The 14,941-nt window shown below is 39.5% G+C and overlaps 1 protein-coding gene, 1 long non-coding RNA gene and 1 other non-coding gene across 3 annotated transcripts in view; 1 reads left to right on the forward strand and 2 right to left on the reverse strand.

Moving 5' to 3' along the window:
• The window catches only part of LOC144216723 (uncharacterized), a 69,115-nt gene extending 63,794 nt beyond the window's left edge, over positions 1-5,321 (reverse strand). Inside the window, exon 1 of the long non-coding RNA XR_013330726.1 lies at positions 5,264-5,321. This is a non-coding gene — a long non-coding RNA (uncharacterized LOC144216723). The remainder of the gene's footprint in view (positions 1-5,263) is intronic.
• LOC144216763 (small nucleolar RNA SNORD58) lies at positions 210-275 on the reverse strand. The gene has a single exon (XR_013330747.1). It is a non-coding gene; the product is annotated as a small nucleolar RNA SNORD58 (small nucleolar RNA).
• Positions 5,322-8,121: 2,800 nt separating the features above from the next.
• Positions 8,122-14,941, forward strand: part of DIPK1A (divergent protein kinase domain 1A) — a 113,492-nt gene continuing 106,672 nt past the window's right edge. The window contains exon 1 of the mRNA XM_077746186.1: positions 8,122-8,142. The gene's annotated coding sequence lies outside the window, so the exon portion shown is untranslated. The remainder of the gene's footprint in view (positions 8,143-14,941) is intronic.

The raw sequence follows: 14,941 nt of genomic DNA on the forward strand, positions 1-14,941 counted from the left end.
AATAGGGAAACCAGATTGTGGAATGCACTTGAGTGTTATGACTTTGACAGTTATTCTATAGGAGATTCTGTAGGAGACCCTGAGACCATTGCAGAGGCTGAAAAAATTCTCAATTTCAGGATAAGTGAGTGTCCTGCTGAAGACCATAACCTACCATAATAAAGCAAACTCTTCAATAACTTCCAAGAGACAAGTTTTCTTTTTCAGCAGCTGCTCAGAGAATAGTTATTTTCATGATTAATCTGAAAGTGTCCTAAGAGATGCCATCATTGCAGCCACGTGACAAGTTTTATATGATAATTTCGGACATGCTTGCTATGGTCATTATGAATTCTCAATATAAGTCTTTGACTACCATGTTTTCATTGGGGGGATTTCAATTTTCAGAATTAGAGTGTTATGCCTCAATTCAGACAAAATCCTAGCACCAAATTATTATAGGCTGTTCCTTTTCTTAAGGAACTATTCCAAAAAAAACACAAGATTTCTTCAGAGAATTTACCAATAAGAATAAGAAGTGGAATATAGACTGTTATTCACAATTCTGTTTCAGATCTTGAATGTCACTTTTAAGTTAAAACTTCTTTAAAACCTATTCTATTTATGTATTTTTTGTCCTCCTGGACAGCTAATTTATTCATTGACTCTCAGCAAAACCTTCCATATACCAGGTACTATACTAGGTATTAAGGACATAATAATGAATTAGAATTTGCTGTCAAATTCTAATCTTTTTTTTTTTTTAAAAGCATTCTATATTAAAAAACCAGATATACAAAATGCTGGCTCTACTTCATATTAAATTTCTTGTGTTCTATACTCATAACTAACATTTGGGACACAATAGATTGGTAATATTTGATAGTGGTATTGATGGACAATTCGAGAATCATCATAGTTTTTAAAATCAATGTCCCATTTGCCTTTTCACAGAAGATAAATGTGTGCCCTGTCTTTCATTTTAGCCTGCCTTTCTTTTCTTCCTTCCTTTCTTTCTTTTAAGTTTTTTTAAAATTTTAATGCCCTTTCTCTCATTTTAGTCTTATGTTCTCTCGACTAAATCACAACAGACTTCATTCTTCCTGGGGTGCAAATTCAGTCACCACCTTGCCTTACCTAGAATTCCAGTGCATGGTGGTGACTGAATTTGTACCCCAGGAATCAGTGTAAATAAATAAGTAATTGGTCTGTCCTGTTCTCTGGGGAATCTCACATAAAACAGGGGTTGTTTTTAATTGAATCTCTAATTCAGAGCCTAATCTCCCTTCCATTCTCTCTACTCATCCTTTTCCTGCTTCCCATTTTGAAGTTTCAAAGAAATTCCTGATTGTGTCTACTTTCCCAAATCACTCACAAAGAGGTTAACTCAGAGGTCACAAAGTCAGATGCCTACAGGGCCCAGCCTTGGAAGAGAAATAAGTGCTGGGGTCTGAAGCAGCAATATTAGGGAGTGAGGGGGAGTCTGTGGCAAACCGCAGAGCATCGGCCCAGATAAGAGGAGGGTGCTGTACTCAGCGTCAGCTCCTTGTTGACTGAATAATGAAATGCTTGGTTAGCTGATCATCCAATTTTCACAAGGGTCAGAAATCTGTATCTTTATGTAACATGTGTCAATCTGTAAATATGGGACCACTCAAACAAAACATGCCTCCCCAGGGCTGCCATTTGCAAACTTGGGTCTCATTGGTATTGAATTCAAAGAACTAAAAGCACTGTAAGTTTCTGAAATGTCCTTGAAGAATGTAAGGTGAGTTTGCAACCCAACCTCAACCTCAAGGGAAAAGGAAAAGGAAGATTTCTTAACAGGATTGTGGTTTGATATTTGTCTAATTTGTGTATTTTCATTAATCAGTACGTTGTCATTCTACAGTTTTAAAAATGTAATAAAGCAATCCATCTTTTATACAAGAAAAGGGGGGAGGGATGAGGATGAAATACATATTCAATTTAAAAGCCTATATTGAATTTTGTTTTTATTTATATGAAGGAAAACTGGCACTGGAAGAATACATTAAAAATTAATGAGTGATTATATTTGTAGGGTAGGGACAAGGAAGAAAGGCATGAATGTGGGATTAAGACTTCTCAATCTATACTTTTTATTTATGAAACAGGTGAGAGTATATTAAAAAATCAAAAATGTAAAATGAAAGTAAACGGCATTAACATGCCAACTTATTTTTTATTGCAGGGAAGTATGACAAGTGGAAAAATAAATTAGAATGCATAAAAATATATAACAGGACAGGGCCACCTGACTGGTTCAATGGGAAGAGTATGTGACTCTTTTTTTTTTTAATTTTTGTTAATGTTTTATTTATTTATGAGAGAGAGAGAGAGAGACAGCATGAGTAGGGAAGGGTCAGAGAGAGAGGGAGACACATAATCATAAACAGACTCCAGGCTTTGAGCTAGCTATCAGCACAGAGCCTGACGCAGGGCTTGAACCCACGAACCATGAGATCATGACCTGAGCCGAAGTTGGACGCTTAACTGACTGAGCCACCCAGGTACCCCAAGAGTATGTGACTCTTAATCTCAGGGTCATGATTTTGAGCCTCATGTTGGGTCTGGATATTACTTAAATAAATAAAACATATATATATATATAAAACATATAATATATATATATTACAGGACAAAATTCTATAAGGGAAATGGAATTATAAATGGGAAATAAGAAGAAAAGGGAACAATGTTACAATTAGGATAGCTAAAGAGACAATTTTTAAATTTACTCTTTAAATGGTATTAAATTGCTATGGTATTTACAGTCCTTTGAACACACTTAAAACTTGTGTGACCATCTTACTTTTAAATGTAACATTGAAATTGTTTCCTTTACAATTGTTTTACTTGATGATAAAAATTTTAGACACTGATATAAAAATAGGAAAAGGGATAGATGTATTTTTCAAAATTCTTTTGAGAGTATATAAACCAAAAGGTTAAAGACTACTGAAAGTTCAAGATTATTTTCCTGTACAGCTGATCATTGAACTACATGGGGGTTTAGGGATACCAACTCCCCCACTGTGTCAAAGATCTGTGCATAACTTTTGACTTGCCAAAAACTTAATAGCCTACGACTGACCAGAAGCCTTACCAATAACATAAATACTTGATTAACACATATTTTGTGTGTTATATGTATTATATGCTATATCCTTACAGTAAACTAAGGTAAGGAAAAGAAAATATTAAGAAAATTGTAAGAAAGAGAAAGTACATTTACAGTACTACACTGCCAAAAATGTGCATATGAGGGATCAGCCAAATTCAAACCCATGTTGTTCAAAGGTCCCTTATACTTGAACTACTGGAGTCACTCCTTTGTCCATGGAAGGCCAAAGTTTGTTACATGATGAAAAATTAGCACCTCATAACACTATCATATGGATTCATTTTGGGTTAGCTAGCTTTTACTTACAAAAACAGAAAACTTTTAAGTTCCATAAGAATGAGTGCCAGGTAAACAGATAAATTTAGATATCTGTAAGATAGGTCTAACATACAAAATCAAGAATTTGTGGTGCTACTGTAATGACAGGGCAAAGGAGGGCCCAATCAAGAGGCAGTTTCCTACTCAAATTTGCCATAGGCCAACCTGCTTGAGTCCATCTAGGAACACATAGAAGTAGGCTTAAAACAAAAGTATGGAGCGCCAAGCTGGCTCAGTAGGTTAAGCGTCTGACTCTTGATTTCGACTCAGGTTATGATCTCACCATTGGGAGACTGAATTCTTCATAGGGACTCTGCTGTCAGCACAGGGCTTGCTTGGGATTCTCTCACCCTCTCTCTGCCTCTCCCCTGCACTCTTTCTCTCAAAATAAATAAATAAACATTTGGGAGAAAAAACCCCAAACAACCAAAAGTACAAGTCCAGTGGTATGAGAGCTCATAAACCCACCTATAATGATGTTTCCAGAGGGGACCCTGGGGGATTACTCTACCCGCGTATTTCTCTCTCAGGCTCCTAGAACATGTGATCACAAGCAAACAACCCAAGTTTGAAATGAAAATGATCTAAACTAATTTTCCCCTTTCAAATAAGAAAATATTAACCACACTTAATATTTGTTGACTCTAAATAAAACTGAGTAATCCTTTCTTCTCATTTGGTTCAACTTTTGTCCTTGCTACCCCTGTTTATATCCCTCACCAGGAAAAAATTCCAGTCTCCCAAATTACCCTTTATCTTTCAACCACTCGCCTACTCAGGCTTCTTAATACCACCTATTTTGAACCCTTTTCCTATCATTTACCAATTTCTGAGACTCTTTCACTGTATCCTTTGGAATTTATGGTCCATCATCAGTAAAATTCTCTGTATCCTCAGTCTCCTCTCTGAATAGTTCCTTTATCTGTTCTAAAGCAAGCCTGGCTCACCCCCCTGTGGATGCAAATTTTCTCTACAACCTTTCCAAGGACCTCATATCACTGGAGTTGGAGGTAGGATAGGAATCTTCCTTGCTCTTCCTTGCTTCTTTCAGGCTGTTCTTCCTCTCTCCTTCCTAACTTCTCTCCATCCCCAGTATTTGTTTTGTTTTAAGTTTATTTATTTATTCTGAGAGAGAGAGAGAGAGAGAGAGAATCCCAAGCAGATTCTGCACTGCCAGCTCAGAGCCCCACGCAGGGCTCACTCTCATGAACCAAGAGATCATGACCTGAGAGTTGGATGCCCAAGTGACTGAGCTATGCAGGTGTCCCTGTTTTGTTTTTAACTCGTGTCTTCTGATGTTGTCACTCTTCTCATTGCGGTACTCTCCTATTAACTCATATATTACTCCACCTTATGTTTCAAGGACTTTATCTTTTGGCTACTGGCATCTTCTCCAGTAATTAGTACCTTTCCTAATTCTAAGTCTTGTTGTTTTCAATATACATAGATCATCCTTATGACACTCTTTTTGACTCTTCCAATGACACTGTATTCCACACCCTTTAGGCATCTGCTGCCATTGTTGCATTCCACTCTAGACTTCATTACTTCTCCATAATCTTGTTTTCGTGCATCCCACTCTAATTCCCATGTTGCTGGGGTCACTCTGCAGAAGTAGGACGTACTCCTCCACCTCAAATTTGGTTTGGATGTCGAGACCGATGATGCCACACACCATGTACCAAGAGAGTATGAAAAGTTTTATGGTGCACAGTTGGTGGAGTGTGTGGCTCTTGGTCTCAGGTTTGTGAGTTTGAGCCCCATGTTGGGTGTAGAGGCTATTTAAAAATAAAATCTTTAAAAAAATGTTTTATTACTCACAGATAGAAGCTTTCTGTGGAGAACTGGGCAGGCTCCTAGGCTGGTACAAATATAGCCTAAGGGAGTAGAGAAAAGAGACTGTCTTAGGACTTTTATGGTGATTGACTGGTAGGACCAGGGTGAAGGTTCTATCAAGTGGGCTGGGGCTTGTATGGTTTGAACTTTCTGCTGTCACCAAATGAGCCATCTTATCAATTTTCCCATATGTTGGCTGCAAGGAAAAGAGAGGAGGTGGGGCTTGAAAGCTGTCAGTGAATATAAAATGGAGTCTGACTCTTTATTATACATCCATCTTTCCAGATTGTTCTCTTTCATTCAGACTCCTACAGGGCCTCAAAAAACTTGCAATTCATTGATCCTACAATATTTTCTCTATCCTTAATCTCTATATATCAATTCTTCCCTCATATTAAACTCCATGGAAAATTATAATCACTCCCTTACTTATATTCTCAGATTCCTTGCTCCTCCCTTGGTAAAACCTGATTAAATAAAATTTTAACTCTACTCTGAGCCTGTGTCCTTGCAGCCAATTATTGGGCAAAACCAAAACCAAACCAAACCACTATCACACTGACTTATGTCAGTTAAATTCATGACCATGATCTCAAGTGGGTCCTTGAAGGCACTCAGTAAGCATATGATTTTTCTCCCTAGTCCATTCATCTTCCCATTCTCCTAGATAACTACACACCTTCTCTTCTTTCCTCAAATCTCTGTTACTCTTCTGCACCTCCCTCTGACCTTACCTCCTTTATGTCTGAGAAAATTCAATTGATCAGAGGAGAAATCCACAGATTCCCTCCACCTCTCTTATCCACCTGCTTGCCTGTTCCCATAGAAGAACCTGTGCTCCTGTCTCCAGAAGATCCTCTCACTTGTGTGCTAGATTCCAAACTCTTTCCCTCTCAGTGACACTGCTGCAGCAACTCTCTCTTCTTGACCCTACATTAATTTTTCTTCTTCTGGATCTTTTCCAGGTAATTCTTATCAAAAATAAGTACTTCTAATTTGTTGGTCAATCTGCTTTTGACTCCACTTCCACCACCAGTTACTGCCCATTTTGGGGCTCCTGTTTGCAAAAGAACTTCTCAAAAGAATTGTATTAGATATTTCTAATTCCTCTCTTCCCATTTTGTCTTAAACCCACACAGATCAAAGTCTCTCCCACTGCCCCACTGAATTGTTACCAATAGCCTCTATGGTACTAAATCCAAAGGTTAGTTCTCAGTCCTTACATATAAGCATTCACTCCTGCTTGATACAGTATCCTCACTTGCCTTCCAGGCACCTCTCTCTGGGTTCTCCTCTTTCACTGGCTTCTCCTTCTCAGTCTCCTTTGATAGCTTCATCCTTAGTTCTCTCCTACTTACACTCACTCTCTTGGCAACCTTGTCCAGGCTCATGGTTGTAAATATCATCTAAATGTTGATATCTCAGATATCTCTAGCTTGAGCCACTATCTTTAACCCCAGAGTCATATATACAACTGCCTACTCAAGACTTCACTTGGATTTCTAATAGATTTCAAATGTCACATGTCTGAAATTGAATGCATGACCCTTCTTCTCAAACCTATACTACCTGTAGTTCTCATCTCCATTTTCTTTTTTCATATTCCCATCAACTTTATTACCCTATTTGATTTTACATTTATTTATTATTATTGCCTGTTATCCCCACCCTCAAAATGTAATATTCACAAGGGTTGAGAGTTTTGTCTGTTTTGTTCAGGTTTATAACCCAATCAACTAGAACAAGGTCTGGGTGCTCAATTAATATTTATTGGATGAATGAATGAATTAAACCTGTAGCGTCTATTCTTAGTTAACTCAGAATTTACTGTTTTCTTAACCCAGACTGAAAATCAATGAAAAATGGGTTTATCTGCCAGCAATAACATCCTACCCTGGTTTAAAACTCTTGTCTCTACCTGCGTTGGGGGAGGGGCAGGCACGAAGGTTTTTGTTTTATTTTCCAGAAATGCAAAGCTCCAGAACAAGGTTTAGGTAAAAACCACAGAGAGTAAAGGTTTGCTTCTGGAGAAAAAACTCGGCAGAGCAACAGGCCAGAAAGGGTTCAGCCTACCTAAACTTTATTGGCCTCACGTGAAAAGGTGGTAGGCGGGGTAAAAAGAAGCAAAAACGCATTTTCCTTCATTACAAGTCTCTCGGATCAACAGCTGTTCTCCTACTAGGGTGGCTCTTTTTTCCCTTATTTGGACTTCACTGTCAAAAGAAAGACACCACACCCTCCGTTATGTAGGCTTCACCGAGTAGTAGCTCTGCCACGTCCCAGGTCTTCTATCTTCAGGACTGCATTTAATTCAGTAATATTTTTCTTTACGTTCTTTTGAGACAGGGTTCCTGGGTGGGGCCAGGAAAACTCTTTAAGATGTTTGAAAACAATACAAACTTTTAAAAAGTCAGACGTTTTAGAAAGTACATTAAAAAAAAGTTTAAGGCCGTTAAGAGGCGAAATGGCTTGGGGGTAGGGAAGGACGCTCAGTTCAGTGGAAAGGGGCCCCGTCCGCGTTCGCGCCTGCGACCAGCGCAGAGCCCAGTCCTCGGGGGCTGCGCCCCTAGGCCTTACCCGCTGCAGCAGACGCCCCCTGCCCCGGCCGCACCCGCCACTGCGCGCGAGGGAGAAAGAGCCCGTCCCCACGGAAGGANCCCGGACTCGCCCTGGTGCCGCTCGCATTCTGGAGCCCCGAGACGTGACCTGGGTGCGACCCTACCCCCCTAGCAGTTGAGGATCGGCAGCCTGGGCTCGGGACGTGCCGCCGGCTTCTCCCCGGTCCCGTGCTCTCCTCCTCCTCCCGTGTGGGCCCCGCCGGTCGGCTTTTCAAGACTCTATGTCTTCGGTCTGTGGTGGGAAAGGTGGTGTGTCATTCCACCATATTTTAGAAAATTATGGCAATTTGTCACGTCACTGTTTCCCCAAATCCCCGAGAAGCGACGTGTGCCTGGTGCTGAGCCCCTTGGTTCGGTCTTTCCATCCCACCCGTGATTTAAATGGGAGGTAGGGCTCGGAAGCCCGAATGAGACGGATGGGTGTTTGCTTTCTAAAAGGAAAGGGGACAGTGCCGGGTGCCGATCTCAAATACCCCAGCAATGCAAACGTAATTCTCAGTCATGTCATGTGTACTGTTCGCGTGTTAATCTTTCATGATTTCCCGTTCCACCCTCTGTGCCGCTGCCAGTCTGTGTCTTCAAACCCTACTACTGCCTTCGTGTGCAGTTGGTCACCAGGGGGACCTAGTAGACATCGTGAGTAGCTGAGCGCAAATCCATCACCCCAGTGGAAAAACAACTACAAATCAATGCCTCGCGTGGGTCAGCAGCGTTGCCTGCATTCAGAGGACAGTATTCCTTTTACCGTTTACATTAAAAGGCTTAAGGTATTGATAAATTATTTGGGGACAGGAATTCATGCTCAGCTGGCGCTTTTACAAATTATCCTAAAAGTTGAGAAGAAACCATTGTGGAGCAAGTAAGTCTTTCATTCTCGTTTGGAAATTGCATATGTAAATCGTTACCCTGCAGTGAATGATGTACTGCGAATTGGAAGCATGATTTGACACCCCACGACTTGAAGGGTGTAGGAGTAAAACTGAACGCCCTGAGTCCTTGTAGCAGCTCCACCAGTAGTAATTGTGCTTGAATAACAGTGGAGCAACCCAGTGTAGAATTCAACCTAGGCCATATACCTCTTTGTAACCGTTTGTATGAACAAAAGAATCTTTCCGGATTCTCTCCCCAAAATAAGTTTATTGGGATATTTAAAATGTTTTTTTTTTTTTTTACTGAAACTATCTAGCTACTTATATTTAATTTTTGAGATTTTGTGGCAGACTTTATTTTAGACTTTAATTAGTTTGTCTCAAAATATTCTCCATAAATATGGCTGTGACATTTTTTTGGCGCCATACCTCAAGAGCTTTCAGATTGGCTGAATTAAGATTAGTTTTGCAAATAGTTATGGTTCCATTAATGGCAAACATTTGGTATTTCTGCCTTTCTGGATGTGCACAACATTATCACTAAAATAAGGTAAACTTGGATTTTAAGCATTTCAAAAGGATTTAGGGATATAGTGGTATTTTAGTAGGCTACTTCTTTTTTTAAAAATTTTTTAATAGTTTATTTATTTTTGAGACAGAGAAAGACAGAGCATGAGCGAGGGAGGTGCAGAGAAAGAGGGAGACACAGAATCTGAAACAGGCTCTAGGCCCACACCTTCCAGCACAGAATCTGATGCAGGGCTCGAACCCAAGAACCGTGAGGTCATGACCTGAGCCAAAGTCGGATGCTTAACCGACTGAGCCACGTAGGCGCCCCAAAAATTTTTAAATGTTTATTTATTCTTGAGAGAGAGGGGGAGACGGCATATAAAGGGCGGAAGGAGAGAGAGAGGGACACACAGTATACCAAGCAGGCTCCAGGCTCTGAGCAGTCAGCGCAGAGCTGGATGCTGGGCTTGAACTCACAAACTGTGAGATCGTCACTTGAGCTGAAGTTGGCCACTTAACTGGCTGAGCCACCTAGGCGCCCCAGTAGGATACTTCTATATAAAAAATGATTAACAAGAAAATTATTGATTCCAGTATTGTATTTGAGATAAATAAATTTAAAACTTGGGAACCCAGGGGACTGGTGTTTTAAACAATGTCTTCATATTAGTATTTATTGTCTTTATGAATTTTCTTGTTAGTTTTCCCTTACTATGCTCTTTCAGTTTAACCAGTTAAAAAAAAAGGCCTTCACATTACTCAAGTGTCATACTTTTTTTCTGTTCCCTGTTGTCTAAATGCTTCATCTTCTGGTTTTTAGAATTCCTTTACCACTAGGTGCTTCAACCTTAAAATTGTTTTGGGCAAAGTCAGAATATTTCCAACTGAGACTATTATACAGCTACTCAGTTTCTTAGCCACTGAAGATTGAATTAATATATCCAGTACTCCTTTTCCTCTTTTATTGTTTTATTTTTCCTGAGAATAAAATCATGTTCCTTTAGGAACAGCATGAGGCATGAGAACAGAGCTGAGCTTTGTTCATTTGTGCTTCTGGTTCATCATGACCTTGAAAAATCTTCCTAACTTTTTAGTTCCATAGTTTCCATATCATGAAGTGGAGCTTGTGGTTCTTAACTGAGTATATCACATAGATATAGTGAGGATGATGTAGATGAAGTTAAATATGTTTTGTGACATTTTTGCTACATTTTAAATAGAAAAGCGTGTGAATTTAAATAGTAAATACATACAGGTAAATATGTTGAATTCCTTCATCTAAAGATTCCTGGATTTCTACACCACCCTCCACTTTTATTTATTGAACATTTATTGATAATTGATCTAGGTGTATAATATGACTTATTGTATTGACTTAGTCATTTACTTAATATTTGTTGGAGGCCTGTCACATTCCCAGAAACTCTGTGAGATGGAAGCAGTTCTACTGGAGCTAAGCAAAAGTCTTTTTGGTCCTTATGGAACGTAAAGTCTAGTTAGGGAGACAAACATTAAATTAAATAATCTCAGAAATACATAATGACAATAGTAAGTGCAATGAAGGAAAAGGGAAGAAGCAAAAGACAACTCGAGAGGAAGAGAACAGATTCTTTAAAAAAATTTTTTTAATGTTTATTTATTTTTGAGAGAGAGAGCGCGAGAGAGAACGAGGTGGGGAGAGGCAGAGAGAGAGGGAGACACAGAATCTGAAGCAAGCAAGCTCCCGGCTCTGAGCTGTCAGCACAGTCAGCCAGACGCTTAACTGACTGAGCCACCTAAGTGCCCCTAGTTTCTTTCTCTTTTAAAACTATTTTACTATAGAAGTTTTTATACATACACAAAGCAGAAAAGAATAACATACTCTCACCGACCTATCACCTGCCCTCAACTTTGATCAGTATTTTGTTTCATTTCTCTTCCCAATGTCCTCCTTCCAACTAAAATGGTTTTTTAAAGTTATTATTAAAAAAATTTTAATTCTAGTATAGTTAACATACAGTATTATATTAGTTTCAGGCGTACAATATAGTGATTCAACAATTCCATGTATTACTCTGTGCTCAGCATGGTAAGTGTACCCTTAATCCCCTTCACCGATTTCACCCATCCTCCCCCCACCCCCAGCTTCCCCTCTGGTAACCATCAGTTTGTTCTCTGTAGTTTTTATAGTCTCTCTGGTTTTTGGATGGACTCTTTTTTCCTTTGTTCATTTGTTTTGTTTCTTAAATTCCACATATGGGTCAAATCATATGGTATTTGTTTTTCTCTGACTGACCTCTTTCACTTTGCATTACACTCTTTAGCTCCATCTATGTTGTTTCAAATAGCAAGGTGTCATTCTTTATTATGGCTGAGTAATATTCTATTATATATATATTGGATTTCAGAGATGGAGGGGAGAGATGAAGGGCCAGCAAGAAGAGAGGGAAGTTGCAGAGACCAGCTTTATATAGTTGTAATTTTATGATTTGTCTTTAATTAGATGAAGTTAAAAAAAAGTTATGTTCTGAGGTGTTCAGGCCTTAGGGCTTGCAAGTTCTTTTCATCCTACAATTTACAGGGAAAATTTTTTAGGCAGTTGACTTAAGTTTTTTTATTAAAAGAAGTTTTTTTAAGTTTATTTATTTTGAGAGAGAGAGAAAGAGAAAGCAGGGGAGGGGGAGGGAGGGCGGGGGAGAGAATCCCAAATAGGCTCTGCACTGCCAGCGTGGAGCCTGACTTGGGGCTCAAACCCAGTAACTGTGAGATCATGACCTGAGCTGAAATCAAGAGTCAGATGCCTACCTGACTGAGCCACTCCGGTGCTACCCACCAATGCCAACTTTTTGGTGCAGGGAGTACTTCTTCCAGAGAAGTGGTGAAGGCACACTTTGTGGGGCATCTCTGTGAGCAAGGAGGGCGTGACCTGCCTGAAATAGATAGCCAATGAACATTTATCTGAGCAGCATGGCAAGGCATCATTCTCAGAGCGTATTAACTTATAGGTCCATCCTTTCCAGCTATTCTGTTGAAACCTTACCTGAGAAATAGCATGTTCTGGACCGGCTAAATGTTGTGGCACATTGAACAGAGTAGAGTCGTGCATCTGAGATCGGAAACTGTGGGTGTATTAACCTGTTTAGACCATTTTTAGGCAGTGTTTTTCTTCCACACACCGTTATGATGATTCTACTTTTGGCCCACTGGATGTGGTGACCCAGAATGACACCTGCATTTGTCTGTTTTTAGCAGCGTGTTTTCTACAAATTAGAAGCTACTTTATTTAGAGTGTACTCAAGTCTGGGTGGGACTGATAACACAGCCCTATAATTCCTTGGTTTTAGTTTAGGATACCTTCTTCCTTCTCACTATCATTAAGTCCTGGAAGATAGAAAGTTAAGACAATTTAGAGCAATTTTCTATATTTAGATTATACACGTTTTCCCATTCTAGTCATTCTGTCTGCATGCCCTGTTGCATTTTAAAGGCTGCTGCAACTCTAATGGAATTTGAAGTTTGAGATATGTGGGTGCTTCTAAAGGTTTTCAAGCCCTTTAGATTTCAAAACTCTTAAATTTCTTAAAAATGACTAACAGTTCCTATATGTGTTCTGTAGGGCTGTCATGAAGGAATGGATAAATATCATGTTCTAATTAGGGTGTGGGCACTTGTTTAACATTTCTGGCACCAGGCTCTTTGGCTTATATTAGTATTATCTTTCAAAAATGACTGCTGTTGGGACGCCTGGGTGGCTTAGTCGGTTAAGTGTCCGACTTTCGCTTAGGTCATGATCTCACGGTTCGTGGGTTCGAGCCCCACGTCGGGCCCTGTGTTGACTGCCAGCTCAGATCCAGGAGCCTGTTTCAGAGTCTGTGACTCCTTCTCTCTCTGACCCCCCCCTGCTCACACTGTCTCTCTCTCTCCTAGAAATAAATAAAACATTAAAAAAAAAAAATGACTGCTGTTGAGGTGCCTGGGTGGCTCAGTTGGTTGAGTGTCCAGCTTCAGATCAGGTCATGATCTCATGGTTCATGAGTTCAAACTCCTCATTGCACATACTACTGTCAGTGCAGACCTGCTTCAGATCCTCTGTGTCCTTCTCTCTCTGCCCCTTCCCCGCTCACACTCTCAAAAATAAAAATAAACATTAAAAAAAGTAACTGGTGTAGATGGTTTGGTTCTTTATAACTTAGTGTGGCTATTGTATGGTATTTAGTGCCAGATGGGGTTACTGACTAGATTAACTGGTACTAAGTGATGATATTATCAAGTATGGTACTTAGAGTAAAATGGCTTCTTGCCTGTTTTCAGCCTCCAGGATTATTATAAATCTATGGATAATTAGAGCAGGTGGTGGTTCCCTATTCCCCAAAGACTATAGGTGGTGTGGTTCTCATCAAGTTTGTTAGACCTGCTTTTCAAAGCTAAATTTTTTACTTTGCCTGAAATGAAATCCCTAAATCTCTGATTAGCTTCCTGAGACTGGTGAGTATATTGAGAGCATATGCATCCCATAATGTCTTAAATTCAAGCATGAAATTATAATGCAACCATTTGATATTACCATTAGTTGCTTTTCTAACCCTGTTACAAACGCAAAGAAATGATGATTTCTCAGGCATATTGCATTCTTACCGTACTTTCAGGCTGTAGCATATAGTAATAGTATTTGTTTCTTCATTGCCATCTTCCCAGTGTCCCTCCATTTTCATTTTGATGGATTATAGAGTTGTTTTATATTCTCTGTAGTTTTTCCTTCCTTCCTTCCTTCCTTCTGCAGTTAGGTACTTTTAATGTTTTCATTTCTTAAAGTTGCTTCTAAAAACAATGCTGTACCGTTCTGTTAAATATCATCTTTTTATATCATTTGGTTGAAAAGCTAAATGTCTCACATTCTTAACATATTTCTATACATTCAAATATTTTCTTTTTTTAACTTTTTAAAATGTTTTTATATATTTCTGAGAGAGACAGCATGAGCAGGGGAGGGAAAGAGAGAGAGGGAGATACAGAATCTGAAGCAGGCTCCAGGCTCTGAGCTGTCAGCACAGAGCCTAGCGTGGGGCTTGAACCCACAAACTGCAAGAGCCTGACCTGAGCCAAAATCGGACGCTCAGCTGACTGAACCACCCCGACACACCAGAAATAAGTAGTTCTTTTTGTGGTTGGGATGAATTGATTATTTAATGAAATAATTATCTTTTTTTTAGATGTTACCATGGTACTGTGGTTATTTTCTTTCTTTTCTTTTGTTTTTTATTGTGACCCCAAACACATAACATGGAATTCACCATCTTACCATTTTTTTTAAGTTCATTTATTTTGACATAGAGAGTGAGAAAGTGAGGGAGGGGCAGAGAGAGAGGGGGAAAGAGAGAATCCCAAGCAGGCCTGGCACTGTCAGCACAGAACCTGGCGTGAGGCTTGATCTCATGAATGGTAAGATCATGACCTGAGTCAAAAATCAAGAGTCAGACGCTTAACTGACTGAGCCACCTGGGTGCCCCACTATCTTGCCATTTTTAAGTGTATGGTACAGTAGTGTTAATATATGCACATTGTTGGCAACAGCTCTCTGGAACTTTTTTATCTTGTAAAACTGAAACTCTGTATTAAACATCTCCCCATTTCCCCTTCCCTGACAGTTTGGTAACCACATTCTAATTTTGTTTTTGTGAGTTTGACTT

Source organism: Crocuta crocuta, unplaced genomic scaffold (genome assembly GCF_008692635.1).
Source record: "Crocuta crocuta isolate KB4526 unplaced genomic scaffold, BGI_CrCroc_1.0 scaffold48, whole genome shotgun sequence".
Taxonomy (NCBI): Eukaryota; Metazoa; Chordata; class Mammalia; order Carnivora; family Hyaenidae; genus Crocuta; species Crocuta crocuta.